The 16,103-nt window shown below is 40.0% G+C and overlaps 1 protein-coding gene across 2 annotated transcripts in view; it reads right to left on the reverse strand.

Annotated features, from left to right (window-relative positions):
- Positions 1-16,103, reverse strand: part of LOC309554439 (uncharacterized protein) — a 94,323-nt gene that overhangs the window by 65,177 nt on the left and 13,043 nt on the right. The window lies entirely within an intron of this gene.

Here is a 16,103-nt window from a genome sequence, read left to right on the forward strand (position 1 = left end):
AGCCCACAAACCCGGAAGAAACACCAGGGAGGATGTCATCCGTCTCAGCAGTGTGCGCCGCTGGAGGGCTTCGTTCTGAGGTAAGTATTTCATAATGAGCTAGTATGCAATGCATACTAGCTCATTATGCCTTTGTCTTTCAGGTTTTTTTTTTTGTTTGTTTTTGTTTCCCCGTGGTTTACAATCTCAACATAACTAATCTCAACATTCCCCGTGGTTTACCGGGCCTTTTTCTGACACTTGTTGTTTACAAGTTAAAATCTGTTTTTTTTTTTTGCTAGAAATTACTTAGAACCCCCAAACATTATATATATATATTTTTTTTAGCAGAGACCCTAGAGAATAAAATGGAGATCGTTGCAATATTTTTTTTTCACACTGTATTTGCGAAGTAGTCTTACGAATGCAATTTTTTTTTTAAAAATACACTCTTTTTAATGAAAAATAACAAAACAGTAAAATTAGCCCAATGTTTTTCTTTAATGTGAAAGATAATGTTAAACCGAGTAAAAAGATACCCAACATGTCATGCTTCAATATTGCGCATGCTTGTGGAATGGCAACAAACATTGGTACTTAAAAATCTCCATAGGCGACACTTTAAAAATGTCTACCCTTTACCAGTTTAGAGTTACAGAGGAGGTCCAGGGCTCAAATTATTGCTATCACTCTAACAATCAGGGAGATACCTCACATGTGTAGTTTGAACACTGTTTACATATGTGGGCGTGACTTGCGTATACGTACGCTTCTGCACGTGAGCTAACAGGGACGGAGAACTTTCATTTTTTTTTCCTATTTATTTTATTTTTTATTTTTACACTGTTTTTTTTTTTTTTTTTTTAAATGTTTGATCACTTTTATGCCTTGTACAAGGAATGTAAACATCCCTTGTAAAAGAAAGAAGCATGAAAAGACCTCAGATCTCACACCTACACTAAAAAAGAAAAAAAAATGTTGCTCCGGACCTCCAAGGCCATAGAATCTTGCCCTCACTCGACTTCCTGCCTGAGGGGACAGTGGACTGGATAATTTTCACTGCTACCGACGGATCCGCTAAGCAGAAAAAATGACTGAGAAGTGACGGGAGGGGGGCACCTCTCTCACCGTCCATAAGGGTGATCCTGCGGCGAGTCCACCACTTTGACCACCCTTATGTTAAAACGGCCCGCCCGCCGGTTACGGTTAAAAAAATACCGGGGTTATGGCAGCTATCTGCTGCCATAACCCGGGTATATAATGTCAAAGTACCAACGTAAATACATGGTGGGCGGTCCGTAAGTGGTTAAAGGGATTTATGAATTCCAGTTTTTAACTAGAAGATTTTACCCACTTCATGGCGAGGCCATTCTTTGCTATTCAGTACTGCATTAATTGAACTGATAATTGTGCAGTCATGCAAATCTGTACCCAAATAAAATTTATATAATTTTTTTATTCACGCAAATAGAGCTTTCTTTTGATGTTATTTGATCACCACTGGGTTTTTGTTTATTTTTCAATATAAACAAAACAAGACAGAATTCTTTTAATAAAAACCCCAATAATTTTAACTAGCTGCTTTAAAACATTACCAATAAAAAAAAAGTAAAAAAATCACATTTCTTTATAAATTTTGTCCAAAATGTATTCTGCTACATATTTTTTGATAAACAAATCCCAATTATTGATTGGTTTGCATGAAACTTATACAAAACTATGGTGCATACAGTATCTCACAAAAGTAAGTACACCCCTCACATTTTTGTAAATACTTTATTATATCTTCTCATGTGGCAACACTGAAGAAATGACAGTTTGCTACAATGTAAAGTAGTGAGTGTACAGCTTGTATAACAGTGTAAATTCCTGTCCCCTCAGAATAACTCAACACATTAATGTCTAAACCCCCGGCAACAAAAGTGAGTACACCCCTAAGTTAAAATGATTAAATTGGGCCCAATTAGCCATTTTCCCTCCCAGTGTCATGTGACTCGTTAGTGTTACAAGGTCTCAGGTGTGAATGGGGAGCAGGTGTGTTAAATTTGGTGTTATCCCTCTCACTCTCTCATACTGGTCACTGAAAGTTCAACATGGCACCTCATGGCAAAGGACTCTCTGAGGATCTGAAAAAAATAATTGTTGTTCTACATAAAGATAGCCAAGGCTATAAGAAGATTGCCAAGACCCTGAAACTGAGCTGCAACACAGTGGTCAAGACCATACAGCGGTTTAACAGGACAGGTTCCATTCAGAACAGGCCTCGCTATGGTCAACCAAGGATGTTGAGTGCACGTGCTCAGAGTCATATCCAGGTGTTGTCTTTGGGAAATAGACGTATGAGTGCTGCCAGCATTGCTGCAGAGGTTGAAGGGGTGGGGGGGTCAGCCTGTCAGTGCTCCGACCATACGCCGCACACTGCATCAAATTGGTCTGCATGGCTGTCATCCCAGAAGGAAGCCTCTTCTAAGGATGATGCACAAGAAAGCCCGCAAACAGTTTGCTGAAGACAAGCAGACTAAGGACATGGATTACTGGAACCATGTCTTGTGGTCTGATGAGACCAAGATAAACTTATTTGGTTCAGATGGTGTCAAGCGTGTGTGGCGGCAACTAGGTGAGGAGTACAAAGACAAGTTTGTCTTGCCTACATTCAAGCATGGTGGTGGGATTGTCATGGTCTGGGGCTGCATGAGTGCCGTGGCACTGGGGAGCTACAGTTCATTGAGGGAACCATGAATGCCAACATGTACTGTGATATACTGAAGCAAAGCATGATCCCGTCCCTTTGGAGACTGGGCCACAGGGCAGTATTCCAACATGATAATGACCCCAAACACACCTCCAAGACGACCACTGCCTTGCTAAAAAAGCTGAGGGTAAAGGTGATGGACTGGCCAGGCCTGTCTCCAGACCTAAACCCTATTGAGCATCTGTGGGGCATCCTCAAACGGAAGGTGGAGGAGCGCAAGGTCTCTAACATCCACCAGCTCCGTGATGTCATCATGGAGGAGTGGAAGAGGACTCCAGTGGCAACCTGTGAAGCTCTGGTGAACTCCATGCCCAAGAGGATTAAGGCAGTGCTGGTAAATAATGGTGGCCACACAAAATATTGACATTTGGACATTTTTTATTTAGGGGTGTACTCACTTTTGTTGCAAGCGGCTTAGACATTAATGGCTGTGTGTTGAGTTATTTTGAGGGGACAGCAAATTTACACTGTTCTACAAGCTGTACACTCACTACTTTACATTGTAGCAAAGTGTCATTTCTTCAGGGTTGTCACATGAAAAGATAAAATAAAATATTTACAAAAATGTGGGGGTGTACTCACTTTCGTGAGATACTGTGTAAACTGGAATTTTTATTTATTTTTTTTATACAACAAAGGGCGGAAATCAGCGACTTATAACAGGATTGTGATAGTGGGGTGGCCGATCTGACACTAACTGATGCTGGGGGAAACTAACTAACTGCCAATGACTTCAACAGTGACAATAATGCAGTGCTCACTAATAATACTATATCCTGTCACTGTACTAATGACACTGGTGATTAAGGGGTTAAATGTGTGCCTAACTATGTGTAATGTGTATACAGTGTGCTGCTTTTACTACCTGATCTCTCAGTTTCTCATCCCTGCTTTGAAGAGATGGGAAAATGACAGATCACTCCCTCTGTACAGAGCTCTGTGTTATTTACCAACACAGAGTTCTGGACTGTGATTGTACACAGCCAATCAGCAGGTCCCTGCCGTGAATTATTAGCCGAGACTTGCTGACAGGCTCCTGCTGTGTACAACCACTGAGGAAGCAAGACGACCCGGGAGTAGGCAGCAATGCATGGGTATGCCGCTTTGCCTACAGGGCCTACTCACCTGCAGTATTTGCAGGCGGGCGGACGGTCGGAAAGTGGTTAAACCCCAAAAGCGCTTTAAAAACTGATCAGTGTGAAAGGGCCCTAAGAGCATAGGTACTTATAAATACATTATTATCATGATTAAAAGAAAACAAATGTGGAAAGAAGTGCTGTATGCACATACATATTCAGAACTGTTTAGAAGATCCTCGCACTCTCCTTGCATGTAGGGGCCGAACTAAACAAGAACTTCAACCTACGGTAGTCCCAGACGGACACTGCACACAGCTAAATACACTTTTTGTATAAAGGGCACTTGAAAAAGCTGAGTGGCCAGCAGGACTGTACACAAAGGTCCAGATTGTATCAAGCCACAGTAGCATTTACGGCACTTAGGTGGCCTCTCAACCAATGTTTTTGCATGTCATTTCAAAATACCTTAGAGTTCATGTCGATAGGCTTTTCACGTAAAGTGGCTTTAGCATTCACATACAATTCTATAGATATGCAACACTCACTTGAAGCAGGCCGAATTCAGAAGGAGGTCAACTGGAGGCCAAATGCACTTTTCTGAATAATATCAGAAGTGTCTCAAACAGATGGCACTTCACCTACACTGCAAGGGTTAACTACTTGTTTAGTTTAGGGGGAAATTAAAGGTACGTTTACTCACCCACTCCTCCAGTAGATGGCGCTCCTCCATACTCCAGCAGCAGAGTGTCTCTTAGGATCCTCACATCCAGTGCAGGGCTATAGACCTTGCAACAGTCTTGATGACAAGATTTTATAGGATTCAAATGCCTGCATGATGTGAGCCAAACTTCATTACAGGTAAGATCTTTTAGGTAAAATCTAGTTTTAAAGGCTGAGCTCACCTTTTCACTAAAATATACTACGCTGTCTAGGGATCCAGTATGCGCAGTGCACTTCGCCAATAGTGTCCTTAGCTTTAATGTCTTATCAGTAGGCCATTACCAGCATGCCCAAAGCCTGCCACCAAAACTCCAACTATAGTTATCAGCCCCAAGGACTCTTCAAACATTAGACACTCATTCCCAGCATCACAGGAGCGAGCACACTTCCACCTTCCAAACATGTGCAGTCTCCAGTGCTATAGGGTAGGGCGATCACACTGCGCATGTCCAAGTTTGGAACGCTTAACCATTGTTTGGCGTACACATTTTAGGGATTTATTCACACCAGCCTGGTCTGCTGCAGTGTGTCTAACGCATGAGCACAGTATCACAAATTATTTTTGCATTAAGTCAGCCCAGTTATTTAAATTAGCTGGCCAACACACCACACTGGACCAAAATTTGTGCATGCAGCATTTTTAGCAGTCCATTGCAACAGACATCCCTCTGCAAGGTGCATTGGGGTGACACCACATCACATATAACATGCATTGCTGCAATGTGATGCGAATGGGCTCTAAGAGACCAGAAGCAAACCATATGTTTCTATATAAGGTAAAATATGGGAATGTGATCACAATGTTTATAGCTTTTAACATTTCATAGTGTAAAATGTGTCTACAATTGCATCAGCAAACAATTTGGTAGCTATTTATTGACATGTTGCCATTTTTTTTCTATCATGGGAAATGATTCCGACAGTTTTCCTTTTTTATAAAGCTGCCTTGGGCAATGTATTTACCCATTTTCACCATATTTTGACAAAGGAGAATACAACCAAAGAAAATCAACATTGCTGTTTTTTGACCACTTCAAACTAGATAGAAGTCATTATTTTTAGTGTAGGGAAGTATAAATAAATTCCTTAAAAATAAGGAATGTCTGATACTAAGCTACTTTTTCCTGTCTATTTTACTAATTTAGTTTTCAACAGTTTATACTTTTTTTTTTTTTTTTTATTAATATTTCTCTTTTTTCCTGACTTCTTGTATTTTTTTTTTAATTTAAAGTTTTTAATGAAAAAAGTAAGACAAAACATGCTTTTTTAAAAAAAAAATAAATAAAAACCTACAGTATTGATGAAAATTTTATAGATATTAAAAAGGCAAAGGCAGAATAAAGCATGGCTTGTAGGAAGTACAATACCATACGAAAACCTTGGGTGTCATGCCTATATGCTAGAATATAGAACAGTTTTAAGGTTAAAAATAAGGAGAGTTTTTTATTGCCATTTTTGTAATTAGGTGTGGTAAAAACTATAGCATATTAAAAAAAAAAAAAAAAAAAAAGCAATAGGAACGCGGAGGATGCAGAGATCACATTACTGCTTAGATGGCTAATATTATTTTCTGAAATAAAAATTATTCAAATGTTGTTACAAGATTTCCTGAACATTGAGGGGTTAAAGCCCCATATCAGTTTATTTTTTGCAATTGGTGTTCTGTTGGGAGATTTATCTTCACTTTCTGTTTTGGAGAACCAAGCGGAAGTAAGAGGAAATCTTTATGAAGGGAACTTACTTCTCAAGCACTCATCCCTTGAACTGATGTCCTCATTGGAAGATTTACATTCACCTTTTGTCCTGGGGATGACTGTAAAATTTGGGATTTCCCATCAGTTTCTTTCCCCATGACAATCAGAGAGTGTGAATCTCTCTAGCGAGGGCACAGACAACAATACAAAATGGATGGGGTTCTATTCTTTCTACACTTCATCCAACTAAAAAATAAAAAAGTTTGGGCTATGTACACACCATAACCAAATTTAGAAAAAAAAACAAGTTTAATATACTGTATGCCACCACTTTGACACCTGATGATCTTGGACACTAATCTTTTCAACCATCTGATATACCAACTACTCTGCTGGTTACTTTCTAATCCCTGCCTTGGGGGCCCATTTACACTTGTGCGCTAAAACAAGCATTTCCACAACGCACAGCGATGAAGCTACTCCATTGTCCGTGTGTTGCAGCACCATCCATTTTGAAAGCATCTCAAACACATTGTACAGTAGAATACAACACACTGCAGCACACCACAGCTCACATACTGTGTATTGCCAAAAAACAGTCATGTATGTTTTTTCATCCATTGTGGTGTATGGGTTGCCTTAACGCAACAAACCGCAATGGAATGCTTAACAGTGAATGGGGCCCCACGTCTTTTATCCTACAAACACAAGAATATTTTACTTTTTAAATACAATAACCTTAACTTTTTCTTTTTTTAACACTGATTTTTAGCTTTACGAAACAGCTTTCCCTCCATTTATAGATATTGTAGGCCTGGAATTTTATGTATAGTGCACGCACAATACATATACCAGGTGTGACAATTTATTCCCGGAATGTAAAAAAATGTTTGAGTATTGTGGTGGAGAATCCAGTCTTTTCTTCCGAACGGATTCTCGTAACCATTTCAGAATTTCAAAGTAACAATGTTGGTTGACCGTTGTACCATGGTACCATGAATTTGCGGTGAACTATTACCTTGTGAAAAAACACACCAGCATGAGCGAATGAGGGTTCTGGCTGCCCACTTCTTGCATCATCGTGGACATTAAGTTTCACTTGCACTTTTGCCAATTTTCACACAAAATTTGATGTTGCTCCAGATTCCAGCCACTCATTTTCTGCCAACAGTGCAATGCATAAATGCTTTATTTCTTCTTCTACTCCGTAAAGACTGAGTGAACCGGTCTGCGAACCAGATGAGTGCAAGTTGCGAATGGCTTTGTGCCGCGGGCCGCGGGCATTCCAAGAATTAAATTATTGCACCTCGTATACAGTATAAATGTCTAGGAAAGATTTGCATGTCTCCACCCCTTTTCCTATAGAACCTCTCGATGACTGGTTTTGTGAGGGAGTGATCTCATTAAACATCGTCTGTTTCAAACGTTTTCAAGTATTATATTTTTGCATGCTGTCACTCTACTGCTAATTATGCTAAGGCCGCACAGGCAATGTGTTTACTCTATTGGACTGGAAATCCATGTTTCTTTAGGATTTGCTGCTCAGGAAAGGGAAAATAAATAATATAACTTTTTTTTTAAAGATGCACTTTTTAAACTAACCTGAACGTTTAACTCGGAGGTGGTCTGTCCAGCTAATCCTCAGCTCTATCACTAGGTAATTTAACAACAGACTTGGTTTTCTGAAACCTAATAGACGAAGCATGCACTTAATTTAATTTAAAGAGTTCAGTTTTGGGCTTTCAATTGAAGCGTGCAGAGCTGGGGTTTTGCACACCTAAGCCCTTTGGATAGAAGGCATACTGTGTATTTTTACTACTGTGGTTTGTTTGCTTTGCTTACATATTTTAGGATGTCATATAACCTTGTAAGCCATATCCATGATTCAGCAGTGTTCATTAACCCTTCTGCTTATACATTATACCAGATCGCAAGTCAGATCATGCATATGGTAGCCATTGATATGCCTTTCAATGCTATATACACTTCTGGCAACACAAATAGGCTGATTTACAAAATGAGTTGAGATATTCACAGAATATACCTTGGGAATATACACTGCAAGTATGTGAAAAACAATTACCGTTCACCGAAAACCCAACTGTGTGTAGAAGAAACAAAAAAAACAGTAATATGCTTTCCACATGATTGGATAATAAAATGAATATTCATACAATTTATTGTGTGAAGATTCTCAACTCCTCTTGTAAATCTGCCTCAGAGTCAATGCATTTGTAATAAAATCAGCCACAGCCACATCCGAACCAGGGACCATGGCTTTATAAATGCGAAAAGCATTTTTTCCTTGGTGTCATGTGAGTGCATATGATTTTATGCTATTAAAGTTTTTACTAAACTACTATGCTTAGCAGGAGCATATCCCCCAAATATTAAAAACGATGCCCATCATTTTTAAGAAGATAATCTTTAAAGTGGTTGTAGACCTCAGACATGAAATATGAACAAAGCACTAAGTGTCATTTCTATCTTCTGCTTAGTTGCTGTTATTAGTATGAATCATTTCTGAAAAGTTTTCCTGGCACCAAGAGAAAAATGGTGACAGGGAAGGAACCTCAAGCTGACCGATAGCCTTAGCTCTGTTCCTGTGTGCTGTGTGAAGACGGCTGTGTCCCTTCCCACTAATCAGCTCTCAGAGCTCTTCACACTGAGCTCTGCAGGGTGTAACTTCAGCTCTCTGACCCCTATTTTCTGATCTTTCAGACCAGCTATATATATTCTGTACTTTGAATGGATGTAGAGACAAGAAGACTGCAGATAAACAGGTAAAAGTTATGTATGAGGATTTGCTTCAACTTTGTGTATCACCTGAGGTCAGTGCGTATGTAAAAGGTTACAACCACTTTAAAACAAAAGGGTTGGTTTACTTAAACTGGAGAGAGCAAAATCAGGTGCAGCTGTGCATGGCAGCCAATCAGCTTCCAACTTCAGCTTGTTCTTTTAAGCTTTGACCAAAAAACTGGAAGCTAATTGGTTTCTATGCAAAGCTACACCAGATTTTGCACTTAACAGTTTTACTAAATCAACCCCATATTTGCCAGCAGGTAAGAGGTAGACGAGAATTTATAAGTCTCTGCTGCCAAAAAAACTCCTTCACATACCTGTTATTCATTTTTCATTTTTTCTATACACTGGCTGTGGTGCACTTCAGTGTGCAGTCCTGAGATCTTACAAATGCTGGGAATAGATCCCAGTCACAAGGTAATATAACTCAGTAGGCATGCACAGGAGTTATATCATCAGGGCCTGCACAATGGGCAAAGCAAGGACCCAGAAGATGAGGACCTTACATCACTGGAAGAGAGCACACCGAGAGGTAGGTGTGTCACAATGTACAAGTATAATAGCGTAGTGCTACTCTCATTTAAACACAACACATCATTATTAAAATGTGTTGTACATAACAGTGGGGCAGATATGTGCATACAGAGCCTGGACCCTTGAAAGGGGAAAAAAGCTTTATATGACCTCTATAGGTCATCGATTTAAAGTGAGAGCACATCCACGTGTGGTAGAGGATGGAGTGAACCACTGGAGATACCGCACGGAGTGAATGGAATTTCTGTGAAACCTGGAGTTGATTTATTGTTTGGACAGCACAGTTGAGATTGAAATGTTATACAATTTTATGAAGCCTTCGATTTTAAGGGATCCCAAAAGCTTGCATTTTTAAGAACTCAAGTTAGCCAATAAAGGTATCACCTAAACTACACACTTTTTGCATTGATTGATGGTTAACAAAGTTAAAGACTTTACTATTTATATAAGTCATGAAAATAATCAATTATAGCAACAAAATACTCTATCTATATTTTATACAGTTATAAAACACTGCATGTTATGAACATCATCATTATCCACCCAGTTGGACTATACTTACTGAAATGCTTACAGTAATATTAAATTAACATTTGGTCAATGTAATTATAATTTATTTTGATCATGTTTCATTTGATTGAATTCTAGACTTGAATTCTTCAAAACTCTACACAAACACAGAATATACCTCCCAACTTCATGAGAAGAAATAGAGGGACAACTCTTAGCACAGAATATGTAAGCAAAGGACTTACCCCTGCTATACCCCCAGTTTTGAAGATCGCTACGAAATAGTATTGAAAAAATATGATTAGTTAAACTCACAAGTGCTTTTTTTTTCTCAAATTTTCCTTCCAAAAAGAGGACCAGAAGGATTTAGTTGAAAAAGACGACCAGTTGGGAGCTATTATACAGGATCTGACCATTAGGCATAAATGTTATATAAAATGAATTATAATACAGTATAGAACACTGTACTACCATTGTGGCCTAAATGCTGAAGCCAGTAAGAACAAAACTGTTTGTGCCCTATGTAAAATTTATTTTTCTGGTCCTAACCTTCAGGCATTTTTTCATCTTTCCATCTAGTAAATCCTCTCTGACCTTGTTGTTGTTTAAACTTTGGATAGTAAAACATTTTTTTTCTGCCAGTAAATACTTTATACAGCCCAGTTCCTCTTTCTTGTCTGCTAATTAGCCCAGGCCAAAGACATCATGCACAGCTCTCTCTCACTCTCATGAGAGTTTGCCAGCAAGGGAGGAGGGATAAGTCATAAGAGAGCTGCAGAGCTTGAGGGGGCTGGATGAGGGTGGAGATAACAGGAGACTACAGAGATCCATGAGTAATCATCCAGAGAGGAGAAATGTGCAGACAAGCAGTGGTGTGAGTGTGGTGGTGTGAGTGTGTGTGTGTGTGTGTGTGTGTGTGTGTGTGTGTATCTGTGTGTCTGTATATAAGTGTGTGTGTGTGTGTGTGTCTGTGTAAATCCAGGAAGTGAACAGTCAGCAGTTTCAGCAGCCCACAGTTAAAATGGCTGCAGCCAGACTTGGTGGAGGAAGATTTCGGCAGCATATTTAGCAAGTACAGAATCACAGTATAAGCACAGTGGTTGGAGGGAATGGCAATGGCAAAGATGTTTTCATTACAAATTATGTGAGCAGACTGCAGTTCCTCTTTAAATATTATCTTATACAAATAAGGTTATATAAGATGATCATTCTTTTTGATAATGGGAAGAAAATATGTTGGCAATAAACAGAAAAGTTGCCTCTTTGTATCTGTTCCTCATTGACATATGCCTTTTTTTGCCTAAGGTTAAATTTGCCCTGATCATACTACAATTCTTTCACATACTATACATCACAGAACTATATGAAGTCTATTTTCTGTACAATCTCCTCATAAAAGCATTCATGGTATTTTTTTGAGCCTGAATCTAGGCTTTTGGATTCTGATTTTAAAAGTAGGCAATGAGTATGATGACCTTCCTCTAAAACAGACCTACATGTGGCTAGGTTTTAAAATGCTATAGACATCTGATATGCGTTAGATAATCCAATAACTATCTACTTATGTGTAAGCTAGCATGCTCCCATTGCCCAAGTGTGCACGTTTATGCAGATACCCCAAACCTGACCCCATACCTGTGGATTTTTGGATTTTCCTGAGTTGTACAATGATCCTTTAATTAAGAGGTAGGCAACCCTGGAGAGGTGGACATCTAAATGAACAACATGGAAGAGATCTGAGATTACCAATGTTGCCAACCCCTGCTTTAATTTATATTGAAACATCTGCACTTAATGTACATATCTAAACCCAAAAACGTCATTTTTGTTTTGAATCTGATGGGGAAAGCCTTAAACCTTTTTGTCATGTTATAATTTCTGTTTGTGTACTCTTTGTGGTAACCAATGTTACCAAGACAGAAAGGGATGGGAAATCTAAAACTTTACAGCTTTCATCACGACAAAACCGAGGGAAAATCTTTCAATGGGGACAATAATGGTTCCAGAGACAAGTTTCTCACCATAGTCACGAGGCCTCTCTACATATGGTAACTATCTTGCTGGTCTACATAGACCACAACAGCATATAGATCATTGTTGATAGGGTTTGGGTTTTTGTGGATGGCATTAGTTTGAGACGCTTCTGAGATCATTCAAAATTCTTTGACCGGTGCATCTGACTTGCAGTTGACCTCAAGTCCTACAGACTTGTACAGAAATGCAACACCTACCTGAACTGAACAAAAGCCCATCCACACAGACTCGTAATATAGTAAAAGTAGATGGAAATTAAAGCAAGGACTCCGGCCCTCATGACATGCCACATTTGGCATGTCATTTCTTTTTGGAGGGGGGGGGGGAGCGGGTACCTAGTTTTGACAGGTACCCACTCCCCCTTCCACTCGGGCCACCTATGCAGCCCTAGTGAAAGTTCTCCTCTCCCCCTCCTTACCTGCAATCTTCTGGGACACGTCAGAGGTCCCAGAAGATTGCCTGGCCATTCAGGATGTGCAGCGCGACTCGCGCATGCGCAGTGCGCACCTGACTGTGAAGCCGAAAAACTGTCACAGTCGGGTGTCCACACTAATGATGCCGGCACCAGGGAGGAGCGAGAGAGGAGCGAGGCTTGGGGCAGCTGTATCGTGGGACAGGTGAGTGTGTGTTTATTAAAAATCAGCAGCTTCACTTTTTTGTAGCTGCTAACTTTTAATAAACACAAAAATGGCTGGAACTCCGCTTTAAGCAAGTTGCAAACAACAGTTTTTTTTAAAATGACCATTCTATGAGCACTAATGATTATATTACATCCTGTCACTGGCAACAACTTGCTAAAAACTGCAAAGAAAATACGCATGTTTCCATGTGTCTCTCTCCCTTGCAGGCTGGATAAAAGATGTGTCACTCCCCTGCTGGTGGAAATAGTGCAAAATGTAGGTCTCCAGCTAGGAAGTGATGTCTAACTCATCCAGCCAGTGAGCATGAGACATTGAAACAGGTGAGTATTTCTCTACCCTATCTAGCCCTATATTTTGATCCTGTTGATGGCGAGTTGTCACCAGTGACAGGATCACTAGCGTTACATGACCCTAACAGTCATGAACCAAGCATGCTTGTCTTTTTCATGGAAGAAACGGAACCTTCATGATCAGGAGCAGCTTTATCTCAGGAGTAACAATAAAAGAATACAACCATTTATATGATCAGTAGAGGGTATCTTCGCAAACAGACCAGAAAAAAAAACATTTTCAATCCAGCTAAATCAAGTGATAACTATTATAATTAACCTTAAAGTTTATGTACACCCTATGAAACAGAGATATCAGCGTTAAAGTTGTGTGAAGAGACAGGCAGCTTAAAAGTGGGGAACTTGATGACCAGAAGCTTCAATATGCAAACAGGGCATGCCACCCTCTTCCAATTGAGGAATCTTTAATTTTAAACAACAAAAATGACAAGAAGGGCGCAACAGCCTTGTGCATTACCTAAAAAATAAAACGATAATAATGTATTTACTCACAAAAGCCATATGGTTGTGAACATATTGGTACAAGCATACCTCAGAAAGAGATGGAAGTCCAATGTAAAACCAAGGCCTCCCTGGGCAGCAAAAAACAATAACTAAAACTTTCGAGGAGTATACCCTCTTCCCCAGAGCTCTGGAAGAAGCTGTTAGGCCTTTCTTTTTTTTTTTTTGTCGTATGTAAAACCTAATGATGAACTTTTGATATTTGCCCCCATTTGGTTTAATAAATATACAATTAAAGTGTTTTGTTGTATCTATTAGAGAAGCGTAAAAAAAAACAGTTAATCCTGCCAGGAATCCAGTGAGCATGTATCTTCAAATCTCAGTCAGTGTTATCAACCCTGCCCAGTTCACCTCAGGGAACCACAGAACACTCCCCCCTCTGTTATGGGCACGAGGAAAGTGCAGAAGTATTCTGTAGTCTCAACATGCTCAGGGTGACAGTGTGGGGAAAGGAGGAAGATATCCCTAGTGCTGCACATCCATGGGGTCCTATGGTGATGGTGGTAAGAGTGGCAACCTCAGCCTGGGCTCCTGCCAGAGCACACCCCCAATGCATTTCGCTCTGCCACCTGCAGCTTAGTCATGGGGCTCAGGGTCAGACTCCTCTTCCATTCCATACATACAGTGCAGCTAGTGAGTGTTGTCACTCTGAGACAGGAAGTGTGTTTCTGGCAGGATCATCAGATGGAAACTGAAGGGAAAATGCCTAAAAAAATAAACTGATGCAGCCATCACATGCTCCCATGGATAGGTAGGCTTCAATATGTAAATATGTCTAAACATTTTTTGGTTCTTGGATTTAGATATACTTTACACCACCTTCACAATATTTTCTACCTTTTTACATTCCTTTCCTTTTTCTGTGTCCTTCTTGTCACACCCACCTTTCACTTTTTGCTGGTTGCCATGGTGATTTGTCGCCACCTGGATCCCTACATCTAATAGCTTTTGGAATTACCCTCCACCTAATTGTAACTGCTACTCATGCATAGTAAGAGTGCACGTCACATAAACTAGGAAAAAAGCAAGGGAGAATGGAACATGAAAACAAATTTCCTCCCGACCGCTTTCAGATTTTTTTTTCAGAACTCCATGCCTCATGCACAAATGTCTGAAATAAGAACAGCTCCTATTCTTCTTTAATCACATGCTTTTACACACGAGAATCTGTTCTTTGTTGCTCCAGTGATTTTTTTCTTTTAAATTACCCCAAAATGAGACTGCTGAGGGGTGTTACTAGAGAGTACTTGGCCATCTGACAAAATCTGAAGATGTCCATAGTCTGCTAGCTCCATTGTTAAAGTTCGACCCTACCCACAGAAATCTTTGTGCCAGAAAATTGCCCAGCACAGCAATTCTCTAATTGCATCTTCACTAATGTGACACAGGTGCCTGAATAATGTATATATCATTAGATGCCAAATCTGGCACGTAGCCTGAATAAATAAACGTGCAGCCAGATTGAAGGGGTTGGGGGGGCCTGGAAAGAGACAGATTTTCCTATAGATTCTGAGATCTTTATGCTGCCAGCCCCTAGAGCATGCCACAACCACAACAATATCCTGAAGCAGAAATAGGAATAAATCCTAAAGTCCATGTAAAGTCAAAACTTTTCTTTCCAGTTTTAGGATAGAGGTAAAGGGCTAATTCGCATCACAGTAGCACATGTATTATTAGAACACACAGTACAGCACATAACACAAATTACAGCAGTGCCATCCTTTCTGAAAAGCACCCCAACACCCTAAAGCCTAGTACACATGTGATGTTTTTTTTTTCATTCAACCCAGAAATCTGAACGAAAAAAAAACCTGAGAGGTCACTGTACTAACTATGAAATGTTAGTACAGCAATCTCCCCTACTGTGCTATTGTGTTCTGACATTGGGACCGCTCCCCCGCCAGAACACGACGGTCAGTGCTCACAGCCATTGGCCGCAAGCTCTGATCGGATGCCAATCAGGTGCTGTTTTTTTATGCACTCTCATTCGACAGAAGCCAGGCGTAAGATGGACTTCTGTTGAATGGGCAGCTGTACACACGTGCCAAAAGTCAGCCGGTTTCTACTGTAATTGCTGATTTTAGACGATATTCCGCTTGAGTGCACAGGGCTTAAGGAAAAGCACCTGTGCTGCAACATGCCGCAATGCACAATATCGCGGCTTTGTGTTACAAGTGGTCATGTCCAGTTTTTCGTTGGTTAGGGTGCATTGGCAACTCATTCATTTCAATGGCTGCCTTTACAAAACCCACATCATAGCGCAACATAAAGCATGTTGATTCACATAGGTTAAAGTGATACCAAATACATACTGTTTAATTTACATTGTCCCTTCTAGTTCTGTATGTGGTTGATGACAATGTATGTATTTTAATTAAAAAAACAAACTTCTAAATACCTTTTTTCGTAAATGGTATACAGCTTTCACATGACCCAGTTCTTTCCTAGCCTGTCTGCAGAGAAACATAAGCAGGAGGAGCTTTTAGTCCTCTGCTGCTGGTCACATG

Source organism: Pelophylax lessonae (genome assembly GCF_965119305.1).
Source record: "Pelophylax lessonae genome assembly, chromosome: 4".
NCBI classification, from domain to species: Eukaryota; Metazoa; Chordata; class Amphibia; order Anura; family Ranidae; genus Pelophylax; species Pelophylax lessonae.